This window comes from Arvicola amphibius, chromosome 3, assembly GCF_903992535.2.
Source record: "Arvicola amphibius chromosome 3, mArvAmp1.2, whole genome shotgun sequence".
NCBI classification, from domain to species: Eukaryota; Metazoa; Chordata; class Mammalia; order Rodentia; family Cricetidae; genus Arvicola; species Arvicola amphibius.
This window is the reverse complement of record NC_052049.1, coordinates 160,280,105-160,297,930: the sequence shown is the minus strand read 5'-3', so window position 1 is coordinate 160,297,930 and position 17,826 is coordinate 160,280,105.

Here is a 17,826-nt window from a genome sequence, read left to right as displayed (position 1 = left end):
TATCCCCCCCTCTCTCCTGTCACTGATCTCTATTTACCAGTCTCAATTGAGGGTCTGTATCTGATAAGCTATTCCCAACAGTTCTGCATAGTTCTCTAATTAAGTGGTGTATAACTGCTGAAACTTAGTCTAGCAGGGCTTACAACATGGGGTAAGATTTATATAGAAAACTGATGGACGGTAATTCTTGTGGCGATTTTATGCTAACCGTGTGATTTCAGACTCCCATATGTTCCTTTGGGAGCAGGTGACCCATGTAAATTTTGATGTCAGAAAGGAAAATTAGAAATATCTCTATTTACTGGTTTAGAAATAGTCAGTGACCCAAATCTCTGCCATTCTACAAATGAAACCCATAACAGCAGAGAAGTGTCCACAGCCACACAATTCTGTGGCAGATGTAAGGCTAACTCCTTTGTCTTAAATGCAAAAGACACACCTGAGAACAGCCAGGCATTGGTGGACTGTTTAAAAGGTTTTCTTTTATTCTGAAAATGAGTAGCTCTGCCTTTGGGAATCTATCTTTATAGACAGGCTGGGCCATGAAGTAGAACATGACCTCTTAGGGCAAGTTGCTTTCTCACTATACCCAAAGACTACCTGACCTTTAATTTCGCCTCTTCACACACCATGATGCACTATATCCACTTGAGAGCAACACAAGCCCCATTTTAGCTTTCTTCAGAGACAAAATAACATCACAGTGCTTAGCCCTTGCTGATAAATGACCTTTCAGTTTTTGCTGGTGTTCAGACTTGTACCATGAGAGATTTCTCTAAGAAAGAGAAGGGAACTACCAAGAAACTTACGATCTCTAGTTAGGAACTTTAGCCAGTTTATTCCTGAGACATACTGTAAGACTGCCTAGTGAAAATTATTTTTCTTTCTGTGTAAGCAGACCTACAGAAGATTTTCTTTATTTTTCTGAAGTAAATGATGATCTTATTTTACAGAGTTAAAAGTAATGGCTTCAAGCAAACAGACTTTTGAAGCAATCTTTAAAAGGGAAATACAAGGAAAAGCCTGTTATTTACAAAAAGGTATTTTAAATATCTACAAATCTTAAGGTAATTCAGTATAAGAAAAGTGAAACAGAGATTTATTTCCTAGAAACATTCTACCTTAACATTTAAAATGTTTGTCCATTCTTTGAAAAGAGACAGTCTGTTGGGAAGCAAACCTACCTTGACTAGATGTGGTTTTATACAAGAAAATAGAAATGTCTTAGGGAAATTGAGACTTAATGTAAGCAAGGGCTGTTCAGTCTGCATTGCGAAATCAAGATGCAAACTAAGTCATGTTTCCTTTTCCTTCCTTCTCTAATCCAGCCTCTTTTCTACATTCTTTATTCATTAAAGGAAAGGAGAGGGACCTCAAAAAAGAGCTAGTCTTTCAACTTAGAGAATAATAAAAGATTTCACACTTGCAAATATATTCATCTACAAACTATTTAGTTTATTCAGCTGCTAACCTAATAGCTAAAACCTAGTTATATACCAGGGAGTATATAGGCTTCATATACTGCAATGTAAGTGGATTTGTAAACAAGATTATTTTTAAAGTTGTATTGACTTCATTGATTTTCATGAGTATACTCTGGTCTATGTAATGGACTTTTTATTGCAATTTATAGGTAAACAGTTGGAATACCTTTGGGCATGCTTTTCTTACTGTGGTGACAGAAGCTAAGAAGTGGGATGTGTCACCATTAACCTTGAAACTATTGAATTTCATTTTCTGTGTTTTAACCATCCATTATTTTAATATGCCTGTTTGGTTATAGTATTTAATACCACATATAAGACAATTCTGTGAGTACTATATTTCAGGACTTATTTAAAGAGGCTTTTAAGGATGACAGAGGAATCTGGATTAGGCCAGCTGGCACTGGGGATTTCCACATCTCCTGGCACCTCCAGCACTGCTGTGGACCTAGAGAGTAGAATAGTCTTCCACCCCATGTGGCTGTCAGAATATTAATCATGTGTGGTTTGTTGTGGTGGTGGTTTGATTGTTTCTCTCTCTCTCTCTCTCTCTCTCTCTCTCTCTCTCTCTCTCTCTCTCTGTGTGTGTGTGCGTGTGTGCGTGTGTGTGTATGTGCATGTGCACTGTGTGGAAAGGTAGCTAATCTAGAATTTCACAACTTGTCAAAGTTCAGAGACTATGACTGTAGTACAAGCATCAAAGGGGACATCCGTATTTCACATCCTCCACAAGGCTCTGGGAACACTGCAGAAAAGGAGGCAGAAAGACTGTTATAGTCAGAGATAGCAGAGAACAAACACAAAACCCTATTCTGGAGATAGCAGGGTGGTTGCACTCACGATGTCGTTGCTGGCACAATATCAAGTTAGTCACCGTTCTAGGATGGAGTCTTAAGGACTCATTTATGAGTTCCCAGATTAAATGAGGAGCAACAGCTGAGGAGAGTTGGCAGCTTTTGGGAGGGAGATAGCTTTCTTTCAGAGTTTTTCACCAAAAGTGGGTAAACCCTGATCCAGAGGATCACCCCACACCAGAGTTCTATCGGCAGCACGAATTCAAGTCCATGGCTTATTTAAAAAACACACAGACATAGACACAGAGAAACACACACACACACACACAAACACACACACACACACACAGACATAGACACACACACAAATGGACAAGAAGTTGCATTTGGGAGAGAGAAGGGACTGGATATGAGAAGAGTTGAAGGAAGGAACTGGAGTAAATATTATCAAGGTTATAATCTGAAATGTTTAGAGAATTCATAAAATAGGTTTTTAATTTTTTTTTACATCCCAACCACAGTTTCCCCTATTCCTCTCCTCTCAGCCCTGCTTACAAGATCTTCCTTCTTCTCGCATTCACTCTTTTTCTTTACAGAAAAGGGCAGACCTCCCATGGATAGCAACCAAACATGGCATATCAAGCTACAGTAGGCTGGGCAAGGTGACCCAATATGAGGAAAAGGGTATCAAAGGCAGGCAAAAGAGTCAGAGAAACCCCCTGCTACCACTGTTCCACAAGAAGATCAAGCTACACAACTGTAGCATATAGTCAGAGAACCTAGGTCAATTCCATGCATGTTCCCTGAATGTCTGTCTCTGTGTGCCCCCATGGGCCCAGATTAGTTGATTCTGTAGGTTTTCTTGTGGTGTTATTGACCTCTTTGAAGACAATTGGGATAGGCAGCTATTTATGATTATAGCAAAATATCATTAGCAATATGATTAGGAATCATTTCATGAAATATTTTAAAATGAATCTATAAAATAATTTATTGGAAGAAACTATTCTGCTTGTTTTAACGATATACATTTATTACTTTCTCTGAAATCTAGCTCTTTTAGAATTTACTAATCGTTTAAGAAATAGACATGCGTGAATGCACATGTTCTAAGTTGAGAAGTCTGAGCATGTGAGCTACTCTACCATTCTTATTTTCTGTGGTTCTAGTCCCACAGAGACCAACACCTATTTCATCTAGTTGTTCAGAGCATATTTGTGCATACTCATTGGATCCTACATGATCAGTGATTCTGATTTTCAGTAATTGTTGATTTATCCCTTAAAAGCTTCCATGGTAATGTTGAAATTTTAAGGAAGCTTTTAAGGGATAAAATGGCAATCACATATCTACTTGAAAATTGAAAGCATAAAATCTCTTTCTTTCTTTCTTTCTTTCTTTCTTTCTTTCTTTCTTTCTTTCTTTCTTTCCTTCCCTCTTCCTCCTCCTCCTCCTCCTCCTCCTCCTCCTTCTTCTTTTTCTTCTTCTTCTTCTTTCGGGAAAGAATTTGCTTGTAAATTCTGAGTTTTATTTTAATTTCTTCAAAGATTCTGGGATGAATAAATAACAGAAGTAGCCTTCTGTACCTATCATTCCATTAAAAGCTATATCTTAATTCTTTATAAAGGATTAAAAAACAGTTGAAAAGCGCACGCCTTTAATCCCAGCACTCGGGAGGCAGAGGCAGGCGGATCTCTGTGAGTTCGAGGCCAGCCTGGTCTACAAGAGCTAGTTCCAGGCCAGGCTCTAAAAAAAAAAAAGCTGCAGAGAAACCCTGTCTCGAAAAACCAAAAAAAAAAAAAAAAAAAAAAAAAAAAAAAAAAAAAAAAAAAAAAAAACAGTTGAAAAGAAGACTGTCTGCTGCCTATATTTAAGTCTGGGTCATTGAGAATTATATTACAGTTACTTGACTTTCTGACTGACTAATTATGGCAGAGACTCTAATATATCTTCTGCAACTTTGATGTCATAGTAATATTTTATTTTAGTCTTTGCAAAAATTTAGTTAGTTCACACATATAAAACTTGTAAAGTAGATGTATAGAAGTATACTGTTAGTGTTTATATTATAATTGCTATGGCAACCATAATTCTGCTTTCTGAAGTTGAGTCACATGTTAATCTGTGGAGCCTGGGACTGTGTTATGTTATATCTTGAGAGGATAATGTGGTAAAGTTATTATGGCAGTCCTTGAGATGGGGAGAATGTTTTTTGGAATACCCTGGTGAATCCATTCTGAAATCATGCTTATTATAAGCAAAAGAGTTATAAGAATGTTCCAGATAAACAAGGCACTACATGAGGGTGGCGTGTGACAGGAATTAGACCCTGATTGCTTGCTTTGAAAACAAAGAAGATGCCACAAACCCAAAAATCAAGTGACCTTAGAAGCTGGGTCTGGTTCTGATCCTCAAATAATTAACCAAACAGGAACATCAGTAATACATTAGGGAACTGCCTTGTGCCATTTGTTTGAATGAACAAGAATGCAGAACCATCCGTCAAACCTCTCAATGATGATAACTTTTTTTAACTGGGTAGTGGGTTCTTTTCTTGTTGCAATTCTTACCAATCTTCAAGGAAAAGAAACTTAAGGTAAGCAATTTTATTTTAGTTCTTATTTTTAGAGGTTCCTGTCCATCGTGTCTCAGAGAAAGACAACAGATAGACAGGCAGACAGACAGACAGACAGACACATATATACACACACACACACATACACACAGAGAGAGAGAGAGAGACAGAGAGAGAGAGAGAGAGAGAGAGAGAGAGAGAGAGAGAGAGAGAGAGAGAGAGAGAGAGAGAGAGAGAGAGAGAGAGAGAGAACCACAATTCCTATCATAGAAACAAGGAAGCATAGACAGAGATAATGCCTGTATTCCAGGCTATCTCTCTCATTTGATTCAGTATGTTGCTGCCTACTTTTAGAGTGAGTCTTTTGTACTTAGTTAATCCTGTCTGGCACTCAGAACTACATCCTGGGGCATGCTTTGCTAATGCCCCATGTGCTTCTCATCCACTCAATTTGACATAAGATTACCCATCAAGGCAATGATTTCACATTAAATGTGTATGTTTTTCAAACATTAAACATTTGGTTTGTTTGAGCTTTCACAAAACTAATACAATTGCTATAATTACTCTCTGTATTGGCCTTTACATTTCATCATCAGCAATTTGAATAAATAACCATTACCAGAAAATCCTCGCTAAGAGCCACTATATTTCCAGAGATACAATTAATTTCAAAGTATTTGCTGTTAAAACCAATACTTTATGATAAGACTTCACGTTTTTAGAGAATGGGAGGATATTTATGATTGGTCATGCTAGTTTTGTGCTGTTTATTTACACAGGATAAAAAGCATTAAAAATGCTTTCCTGCTTAGCTTTTTTAACTTGACAAAGCCCAGAGTCATCTGATGGGAGAATCTTCAACTGAGGAATTTCCTGGATAAAACTGGACTATAGTCATTGTCTTTACTGATCACCGACTAAAGAGAATCCAGCCAAGTATGGGCAGCACCACACCTAAGCAAATAGTCTTAGGATGCATAAGAAAGTCAGATAAGCATGATATTGCCTGCGAGACACAGATTGAGCCAGAAAACATAGTTTCTTCCATGGCATCTTTCTATATATCCCTGTGTATATTCGTACCTTGATTTCTTTTAATGATGCATTGTAACCTAAATATACAAAGAAAATAAACCCTTTATTCCTCCAAGTTGCTTTTGGTCAGTGTGTTTTTATCAGAAAGAAAAACTAGAATAATCATATTGTTGGAGATCCTTCATAGTGCTAATGTTCTTTATATTTTAATGTTATTCTTGCTGACTTGCTAGTTTTCCAATCTTTTCTTAATAGGTGGTAAGCTTAAAAACAAAAGACAAAAATAAGTTATACACGTAGAGGACACATGATGATTACGTAGCCAGTAAGTAAAGTTGGACTACTATTGCTATACAGAAATACAGAGGTGGGGAACCATATAATATGGTATGCATTGTGAAATGCTGTCAGTAACAATGGTGTGAGCTTTCATGGAGATTCCATAGTACCAATTTTACTCATATCAAAGGAAAATCTTTCTGAACTTAGTGGTTAGAGGCGATCATTAAATTGGGGGTTTCAATTATGTGTCTGGAAATCAAAAGGTAGAAATAATACAAAGTTCTATTATATTTCAAAATGCTGTGTAGTAAGCTATAATGGTAGGTCACATATTACATATGCTGTATATTATAACATTTCATTAGGTTAGAGAATATTAAAGTGTAATGTACAGGTTATTGCAGAAAAGGCACACAAACTTCCAGTGGTCAGTTTCAAAATCATATGCATTACTGAATACCCTTGAAATGTATATAACAGTTTCACAAAAATTACCAGAGTGCATTTTATGACATGTGCAAATATCTTCCTTATGTACATAATAAACATATAATTATATACTTTATATTATTCACAGAATACTTCACTTACTTCTGCACATAGCTTTAGTTTTCCTATTTTTAAAATTTTAATAGAATTATGTATAATTGTTGAATCATTCAAGTGTCTTGTTATACCAATCCAATCAAAACAGAGATCAGTTTCATGTGATTTCAAGATAAATATTGAAATTATCTACAGTTAACGCTTAGTGCTAAACTAAATACCTAAGTCAAAAGCTCTACAGATGCTATAACACTGCTTTAACTTTCAGGACAGCCAAGGCTATACAGAGAAACCCTGCCTTGGAAAAAATAGTAAATATATCAAATTAGGCTTGAATTTAATGATAACAACAAAGGTTAGACTAGAGATCAATGGAAAATAAACTAGAAAACAAAACAAACATAACAACAAAACCATAGAAACAATCACCAAAACTGAGGGGCCATTTTTGAAAAAAATATATTAAACTCATTGCTAGACCAAAAAAAAAAAAACCCTCGATATATAGAAATGAAACAGCAAATATTGTACTTATTCCATAAAAACCTGGAGGATAAGAGCCTAGTATGTACAAGTATATAGAATACAGTGAGTAATATAGAATAAATATATTTTTATACACTTACAACATGTTTATACAGAAACATAAAGAAAAGATCTAAACAGAATAGAAATGAGTCAAGAGGCTGAGTCAAATCTACCTCCAGGGAAGAACCCTGGACTACTGCCTTCATCTTTGAACTCATCCAAACATATAAAGAATTAATAACAGTATTAGAATTTCAAAAACATTGAGAAAAATACTTCCAAAATATTTTAAACCAGTGCTAACTCTGGCTTCATAACGATCTCAGTGTTCAGTTCTACAAGAATGTGAAACCGACATTAAGATCACTATCACCGTTATGATGATGATCACCATCTTCAGATTGGTCAAGAATGAAATTGTTCCTAAAGGATTTGCTCAGCATCACTCCAATACCTAAGTCAGAGAAGGACAGCACAAGTCAGTAAAAACAATAAACACATACCCGTGACAAACACAGATGCAAACATCTTCTCCAAATCTTAGTAGACGTGATTCAACAACACATTAATAGGATTAGAATATAAGAATGGGTTCAATATGAAAATTAAAAATATGAATTGATATAATAAAGAGAAAAATTACACAAGCATCTTTAGAGATTCAGAAAGAAGCATTTGAAGAAAATAAAAATAAATGGAAGCATACTCCATGCTCTTGAGTGGGAAAAATTACATTTCTTACAATACCCACGTGGCCCAGAATGCCAGTCAACATGAAATGTATAGGATATTAAAAATATTTTTGCTTATCTGTTTGTTTGTGTGCTGTGTGTATGTTTTTGTGTACATGCGCAATTGAACACAGGTGCAGAGGGGCCAGAAAATGTCAGAAGATTCCTTGGAGCTGGAGTCATAGGCACTAAAAAACTGTAGAACCTGGGAGAACCTTACTCAGGTCTCCTACAAGAGCAGTGTTTGCTCTCACCCACTGAGCCATGACTCTAGCTCCATCCTATGACTTTCTGTCATAGAACAATCCTAAACTTCATATGGAGATTCAAAAGATCTAAATTACATAAAACAATAGTTGGGGAGAAATGACAAGGCAGGAGGTAAAACTACCTGAATTCAATATCTAAACACGAAATTAGTTAGATCTCACAGTATGGTACTAGCATACTAATATAAAGTTCCATAAACTGGTAGAACAGAATATCAAACACAGGAATACAACAAGGCATTCATTATCAACAAAACATTGCATAGAATAGCTAAGATCAAGAATTGATTTTCAGTAATGATGCCAAGAATTCATAATGTATAAAGGACCATTTTTAAAACTAGTTTTATTGAGAAAGCTAGATGCTGGCATGCATAAGGATTGTCTACTGGGTTCAATTATCACATCAAAATGATTACAAACCTGAAGTGAAAAGCTAACCTCTAAAAATATTAGAAGTAGATGTAGATAAAAATATCCATGGTGTTGACCTGACAGTGCCTCTTTGAAAATAGCCCACCTAAAAACAAAAACAAACAAACACATCAGAAAACAAAAGCAAATCAAAGTAAATGGTATTACATCAAATTGAGAAGTGTCTAAATAGTAAATGCATAGAGACACCATTTTCACAAAGGGGATAAAGTATTTGGAACCATGTTGACTTAGAACTGATGTCAAAATATGTAAAAAGTTAAGTTCTAGAGCAAGGAAACATATAGTCTAAGTTAAGCATCATGTAAAGCTGGATATGGTGATACATTTCTTCAATACTAGTACTTGCGATGTAGACAAAAAAATCTGGTGGTCAAGGACTCCTCTGTGTAGGATGCATTTCAAGTGTCAGACCAGCCTAATTTACAAAAGAAACTTCCCTCAAAAAAATCAATAAGGAACAAAATTCATCACAGATAATGCAACTACATTGATATTTTTATAAGATAATCAAATAGCAAGGAGATATATATTCCACATGATTATTCTTAAAAATCAGCGGGGTATATATAACTTCTCACTTGTAAGAGTTTCTGTATTAAGTAGATGCAAAGTAAGTGTTGCTGAGAGTGTGAGGCTTGGACAACACTTGTGCACAATCTATGGCAATGTAAGTTGATAGCAGTCATTAAGAAAGTTAATAGAAAATTTCCTAAAACAAAATATTACCATGTGAGAGAGCAATATCATTTCTGACACAGAGAAAAAAAACTCAGAACATTAAAGAGATATCTCTACTCTCATATTCATCACCACCATTAATCAAATTAGGTATATCACAGTCAACATAAATGTCTGTCTGTGTATGAGTGTGCAAATGAAATTTGGTCCATTTGTGTAACTCTGTCCTCTGTCTATTTCTACCTACCTATTTAATGACTTGCCCTTCAAAGTGTTAACCTTTAATTTGCAGCAACACGAAAGCACTTGTAAGCCTTGGAGCTAAGAGAAACAAGTAACACGCAGAAAAACTATCACTCTTACTTGTATTGGCACCCTGGGAAAAACTCAACTCAACACAGTGAATGGCAGAGTGATGGTAAGTTAGGCCAGGAGAATGCCATAGACAAGTCATATAAGATTAATTTGTAGTTATTAATTTTACATTCTTATTCACTTTATGAGAATGGTGGTGTTTGTGAACTAAAGAGGAAAATGTGCATTTTTTTGTCCACTTTTTGTCACCTTTTGTCACCTTCAGTGCACTTGGCTTTATTTCCAGAACTGTCTGCCCACTAAATTGTCAGTCTCCTCTTTCAGATTCTCAGTATTTATCACACACTTCTGTAGATACAGCTGAAGCATTTTTCTATTTCCTGTCACCCTACAGAATAGTCTATGTCCTAAAGGAAGTGTCTAGGAAGGTGGTAACACTCCTCTGCTTTTTTGTCATAGCACAGGAACTTTTGCCTTAAGGAATCTGTTTGCTAAACTACTTACTGTAGAATTTTCCAGAAAAAAATCCATAAATATAAATGAATTTTGAGGATAGTCAAGTGTCTTTATGAATTCACCAATGCACCCTGAGGTCATGGAAACATTACTGCATCTATATCTCTCAGCTTGGGCATTAAGATGTGTTGGGTTGCACATCCTTTCTGTTTAATTACATACCTTTTAGTTTTGTGGTATAAGGCCTGTTTAAAGAGTATCTCTAAGAACCACTTTCCGTTACAAGGTATTTTCCATACAAGGTTTGCAAAGCCAAGATCACAGCCTCAAATAAAGATAGTGATGAAATTCCTTTGTTTCAAAGATTCTAAAGCTTGCTGTGGAAAGTCAACCTTAATAATAGGCTGAGGTAAGCAAGACATAACAATACAGTCTGAGAAAGCAAGACCAGACACTATATCAGATGTGTGCATCACAGATAAAAGAAAGTAAAGTGTCAGATGAAGCAACTACTTATACTGTTCTATTATTAAATAAAACTCGGGAGTCAGATATTTTGATAAAACCGAATGGATTCAAAGAACAACAGAGGAATGATCAGCTGACTTTGCATTTCCATATTTGAAAAAGGCTTCAAATCTCTCTAAGACCCTCCTTATTACTTTCTGTGTCTCTCTGTCCTAATCTGGGGCCACCAAAAACTATCAGTTCTGGCCAGTTGAATGTTTAATTTTATTGGAAGTTCTGGGAGTATCAGAGTGTGATCAAAATATTCCACAACAAGAAATGAAACAGAAGGACAGACAGAAAACAAAGTGATGAAAAAACAAAAACAAATGCAAAATGTAAAACTTTAATCAACTCTGTTGCTTGGAAAGGCAGGGAAATATTAACAAAAGTAGAATAATTAATAATAATATTAAACAAAAAGCTAGACTAAATTTGAAATACCTTAACCTTGCCAGTCGTCATTGAGTTGACAAAAATAAAAAAATAATAATAAGGCAAATGCCTGATAAACAAAAATAACACCAAACCAAACAACCCACTGGTTAACACCATGTTATGAAAGAAAGACAATAAAACTTAATTAATGGCCACACTTGATATATCAGCCAGTAACCATTCATTCAGGTTCCCAACCGTAGAAAAAAATTTTAAATGTATCCTTATGCCTATTTAAAAGAGATCATATAATACACCACAAGAAACCATATATAAACCACTTACATATCCCTTTCTACTATACTGCATTATGCTAAACATCTTCCTCTAAGTCTTAAGGTAATACTATATTAGACATTCAGTTATATTGCCTCCTATCCTGTCAGAATGGAGCCAATGCTCCATCTAATTCTGCGTCTGTTAGGCATTCTGGATGATAGAGACTGATCCTTCAGAAGGTTTATAACCAGGTTTTCTGGCTCCATAAGCTTAGATGGCTTTAAGCTCAGCTACAGTTGCTTAGAAATTGAGAGTTTTTTCCCTAATATTACTTTGTTCCTACCTCTTCCTGGCATTTGATCACTATAGTCTTATTTTCATATTTGTATCTTATATTTCTAACCTAATAGTAAGGCCTGCTTATTGCAGAATCTAAAATATCCACTTTTAGATCATATTGCTTTGGGACTTCAGCAACTATCACCAGAGGAGCAATATCAGGTGCTGGATCTCTGAATCAAGCAATGACTGCCATTTATTCCACTGTAATATATTACTCTTGTTAGTTAACAAGGGGTATTGGACCTATATGTGGGGTCTACATATGTTCAGAAGGAAGAGCATACTAGAGTATAAGAGTGTTCTTCATCTGTCCTAAAAAGATTATAAAGGAATAGTCCTGGAGGGATGAATAATAGGGGATGCTAGGCTGAGATACTAGAGAGGACAAGCATAAAGTGAACTTTCCCTCTGCACTCATTTACTTGGCCCCACCTTTGAGTCACATAAATATCAATGTCAGCCTCTTCTGAGACAAATGCCTGGTCAGTAGTGATAACATCCTTTTGATGTAGATCTTGCTTTTCCTTTACAAGGCCAATGACCTGCAATAATAAGAAATGCCATATTCCACATCTGGGCAGCAATATCAACAGGGTTCCACCTGGCTTATTTGTCCATGCTTGGAGGGAAGTGTGAGGATTAAGGAATGGAAGCTAGAAAAAATAGGAAAGACATAGACATAGAATAGAGTCGAGAGGGCAATCCAGTAAATACTGTATTCGCCCACGTTTATTTCTCATAGGTTTAAATAGGGGGAAGACAAAAGATTTCCTTATCTAGATACAAGGAAAAAACAAAGTAATCACCTTCTCAATACCAAAAGCATCAAATAGGCACACCTTATGTCAAAATATCCTGTTAGTAGCGACACCCTGGTTCAAACCTCCTGTCATAACCTTGAAGGAGCAAGAATAGGCCTGAACTCTCTGACTTGGTCAAGGTGTAACAATCCACTTTGTTCTCCCACAGAGAATTCCTGTTATATGAAGTAGATCAGCTTTGAAGCCCAAAGGTAGAAAAACATAACCTGTTTGGAGACATGAGAACATGAGAGGAATAACTGGTCCTTTAATTAGGAGCCCACTCAAGTACCCCAAATCCTTTTCTCAATGCAGTTCTTTGCTGACCCTTCTACTAAAGTTTCCTGTTTTCTAAGTTCTGATTGAGAATATGTGACTTTTTTCTATTCACCTTTTCAGCTTCTTCTGCCCAGAGTAGCTGAAATGCAAGCAGGAGTCTGCTTGCCCTGACATTCCCTATATTTTTTTCTATCACTCAGTGCCCCTTCTCTAGCACTGTTCCTCAAAAGAGGAATGTTTCCTTTTTCTTCTTTTTCGTTTTCCTCATCTGAGCAACTACTCACATCCAGCTTGTCTATCTTGCTGTTTTCTCTTTTAGGCAATGATTATAGACTATCTCTTTAACTGTGTAAAGGTATGTTGCATGTGTATATGCTGCATCTGTTTAATGATGTGAAGGTGTGTTGCTGTTTCGCCTTGCCTGTCTATAGTACCTGACTGGTCTAATAAAGAGTTGAATGGTCAACAGCTGACAGTAAAGGGATAGGCAGGGTTGGTGGGCAAAGAGAATAAGTAGAAGGAGGAATCTAGGCTCCAAGAAGAGAGAGGAAGGAGAAGGAAAGAGAGGGAGATGCCTGGACCAGCCTTCCAGGCAGCTGCCAGCTAGGGAGACATGGAGTAGGACACACAGAATGAAAGAAAGGCAAAAAGGCCTGCAGCAAAATGCAGATGAAGAGAAATGCATGCTAAACTAAGTTACAAGAGCTAGTGGTACAAGCATAAGATAAGGCTGAGCATTCATAATGGATAATAAATCTCTGTGTTTGGAGCTGGTTGGTGGTTCAAGTAAGCCTGCTACAAACTCTGATAAAATTGTCATTAACAGATACATCACTGGCAAAAGTAGGATTTGGAAAGTAGGATAAGAGCCAAGTGAAATATCACTGTTTCAAATGTTAGTTACCCTTTCCTTGGAGTGGTAGATATTCAGAATGCATTTAAAACAGGACACATTAGCTAATACTAAGCCATTTCAGTGACTTGAAAACAAAGAAGAATCACAAGTTAGGGGTTCTGATGATACCCAATAGTACTATGTATAAAGTGGCTGCAGGTGGCATTGGGTCAGGAGAGAGCTGGAGGCAGAGGAACTGAGAAGCACTTGTCAAGGGAAGTTTTGGGTGTGAAACGTAGAGGTTGGAGAAGATCAGATGACTGTAGAGACGAAAATCTCAATCCCGAGGTCACAGGCAGGTCTATATAACTCTGATGCTTTTACTCAGCTCTTTTCTCAGTTAGTGGACTTAATTCTAAAGTTTAGGTCTAGGAGTTGCTCCCTACAGCCTCTTTCTTTCTCAAAGGTAAGATCAGAATAAAAAAAAAAATAACATCTTGAATTTTGCAGGAAAATTGATGGAGCTAGAAAATGTCATTTTGAGTGAGGTAACCAGACACAGAAAGACAATTATCACATGTACTCACTCATAGGTGGTTTTTTAAAAAATAAAGCAAAAAAAAACCCAAAACAAACAACCAAACAAAAAACAAAAACAAAAGAACAGCCTACAAACCACAATCCCAGAGAACTTAGACAACAATGAAGACAGTAAGAGAGACTTACATAGATCTAATCTACATGGAAAGTAAAAAAGACAAGATCTCCTGAGTAAATTGGGAGCATGGTGGCCTTGGGAGAGGGTTGAAGAGGGGAGGGGAGAGACTGGGAGGGGAGGAAAGAAAAATGTAGAGCTCAATAAAAAATAGCAAAACAGAATGCAAGCTCATATCTCAATCAACGATCCATCTGCTTCACTTAAACCCGGATACACTCATGATGTGAGTCTGCCTGAGGTGTGTATCTGGGAAGTCTCTAGAATGAGAGAGAACCTGCTGGACACACAGGCCACCATGGTAATGCTGATCAATGATATAACCATGGATGGAAACAAGAAATGCCTCCTCCCATGACTGTGGTGACCATGGGCCACTCATGTTTTACTGCCAATCTGTGCAGAAAGAAACAGAATTTTTAATTAGTACTGACCATCCATCCTTCCTAGCAGGCTTAGATTTGAGAAAATTCAGAAAGAAGTCACTAAATTTTTCAAATATGTCTGATTTTATACTTCATACTCACTGTTTTGTCCCATTTTAAGATAATTTAAGTTATTTTTTGTAGTACTTTTTGTGTGTAGAAGAATCTCCTGTATCCAAAGTTAAACTCTCTCTGTAGTTGAAAATAAGGATGACCTTGAACTTCTGATCCTCCAGCTTCCAACCTTCAAGTACTAGGACTAGGATGCGTCATCAAGTGTGGTGCTGGGTCCCAAACAGAGCTTTGTGCATGCTATGCTAGAACTATGACAACATCAGAAGTGGGTTTAAATATTCTTTATTTTTAAAGGAAGCATAATTCTATACTTATTTTGTGGGTATCTAATTACTCACAGATTTTTCTTTGTTTTTCTGTTAGATTTCCTCTTTCCTTCTTTCCTTTTTTAGCACTTTCTCCCTCTATTCTTCCTTCACACCCAGATTCCTTTTTTATTCCTGCTTCCTTGCCCTCGTTCTTTATTTCACTCAATTAATCAAATATAATTAAATTAATATTTTATCCAAATATTTTGAAAGCTTCATTATCTTCATTACCTTTTCCAATTTAATTTACACAGTTTATGGTAGGTAGTCTTTGGTACTGACTTATTTTAAGTGTATCTCACCTTCTGGATTGGTTTAGGGTTGTTTATTACATGTTTTTTTTCACTAGTCTGAGTGTTGTTGGATTGAATTTGATCACTGAGACTCTGCTTAAGTAAATCCTATAGAAATATGTATCTTACTGCAAAGAAATAGAAGAAACACGAAGCACCAAGAAAATTACTCCTCTAAATGACCATAACTCTTCAATTACTGAATCTAAAACTACCAAAATAGATAAAATGCTTGATGAAGAGTTCAAAAATTCACTTATAAAGGGAAGAAATGGTGAACAAAATAAAATCAATTCATGGCCTTGGAGAGACAGTCCTCTGCAACATAGGTAGGAGACAGCAAAGAAGATAAAAATTTCAGAAAGAAGATGAGATTTTGGGGGAAATGATACAGAAAGAAGGGATAGGAGAAGATATTTATAAATGAAAGATATATCCTGTCAAATTAAAAATACAAAAGACAACATCAATAGACTAGATTGAGCTAGAGAAAGAACATTAAGTATAGTAGACATGGGAAAATATCTGAAATATTCAAGAATAAAAACACCATCACTGAGAACAACAAAACCCAAACTGAGCCAGCAAGATGGCTCAGTAGCTAAAGGTTCTTGCAACTGAGACTTATGATCTGTGTTTGACCCCTGCAACCCATATGATAGAAGAAAATAACCAGCCAACTCCCATCAGTAGTTCTGTCTGCTAATCTCCACTGATGTGCTGTTGTGTGTGTGTTATCCAATATGCAAAAAATAATAAAAAAACATGAAATAAAAATGATTAATGTGATCACAATGTCCAAGCATTCTAGGAAATGTTTAAATTTGAAAAAATCTACCCATAGAGTAGAATAAGGAACTGAGGATAAAATATAAAGACACAAAGAAATTATTCAATGAAATTATACTGAAATCTCCCTGAAACATAAGGAAATTTATAGACATCCAAAGGCAAGAGTAATTTAGGACCACAAACAGACATAACAAAAAAAAAACTTTTCCAAAAAACATTATAATCAAGATGCCCAAGCTACAAAACAATAACAACAAATGATGCACTAAAAATGGAAGAAAGTCTGGAGCAATGGCTCAAAACAATGCTATTTTTCTAGAAGACTCGTGTTTGATTCCTGGCAGCCACATGATTGCTCACAACCCTCTTCATCTCTAGTTTCATAGGATCCAGTACCCTTTTCTGACGTCCTCAGGCAGTGTGTGCATGGGATACACAGACATAAGAGAGGGAAAACACTGATAAACATAAAAATATTTATTTAAAAGTAGAATGGGAATGTTGGCAAGATGGCGCTGTTGATAAAGATTCTTACTTCCAAACCTGACAACCCGAGTTTGAGAGTCAGCATCCACATGATAGAAGGAAATAGTCTACTCTTGCAAATTATCCTCTGACCTCTTTGCCTCCTATTGAACCATGTGTTTCCCCTTAAAACAGCTCTCCTCTGTGCGAATAAAAAGGAAAGAAAAAAAAGAAAGCTTCAACCGGCAAAAACTGTTACAGATAATCAAACCCATTTAGTACTAACCCTTATGTTAATGTTAATGAGTTTAATTATCCAGTTAAGAGATAAAAGCAGGCTCTTTGTATAAACACCAAGGCACAACTATGTTTTTGTCTCCAAGGGAAGAAAACTCTCCTGGAAGACTACTAAGACTGAAGGCAAAAGGATGAGATCAGGTAAACTAAGCAAGTGGAAGCTGAACACAAATCAGAATATGTAGGGCCCGGGTCTGCCCTTGATCCTGGGGCTCATCTTGAGGACAGTTTCTGGTCAGATGACTAGCGTTCTGTTTGTTCCTGTGCTCCCTCTGCCCCGCCTGGTGATTTGCTGTAGGGCATTGTTGACTCTATTGTTCGTATGGTAATTTCCCACCTGCCTAGGTGGAAGTCCTTGTGCAGCAGTTAGATATGGTAATTTCCCACCTGCCTGGGTGGAATTCCTTGGACAGGAGTGGGGTATATAAGATTTTCCCCTAGGCTAAATAAACGGCATTCGGCTGATCTCCTTCCGAATGACCCAGGTCTCTTTGTGTGTTCTTTAAATCTCCAGGCCCTTTTCCGACTCGCGTAAGGTACAGTGGCGCGCGAACTGTACCGAGGGGGTAACACAGAATCGGGTGTTACAAGAATAGACATTCTGATATCTGATAAAGTAGATTTCAACTATAAATTCATCAGAAGAGATTAAGAAGACCATCATGAAGATACAGCATATATATATATATATATATATATATATATATATATATATATAGAGAGAGAGAGAGAGAGAGAGAGAGAGAGAGAGTTGTGATTTTTTATTTCATAAAAACAAGCAGTGGTGGGCATACAAAGACATGGAAATGATAATGTATCAGTGCTGTGTAACTTTAAAACCATATTCTCACTGACAAGTAGAATATCTAGACTGAAATTCAACAAATTTAAGAGTTAAATTG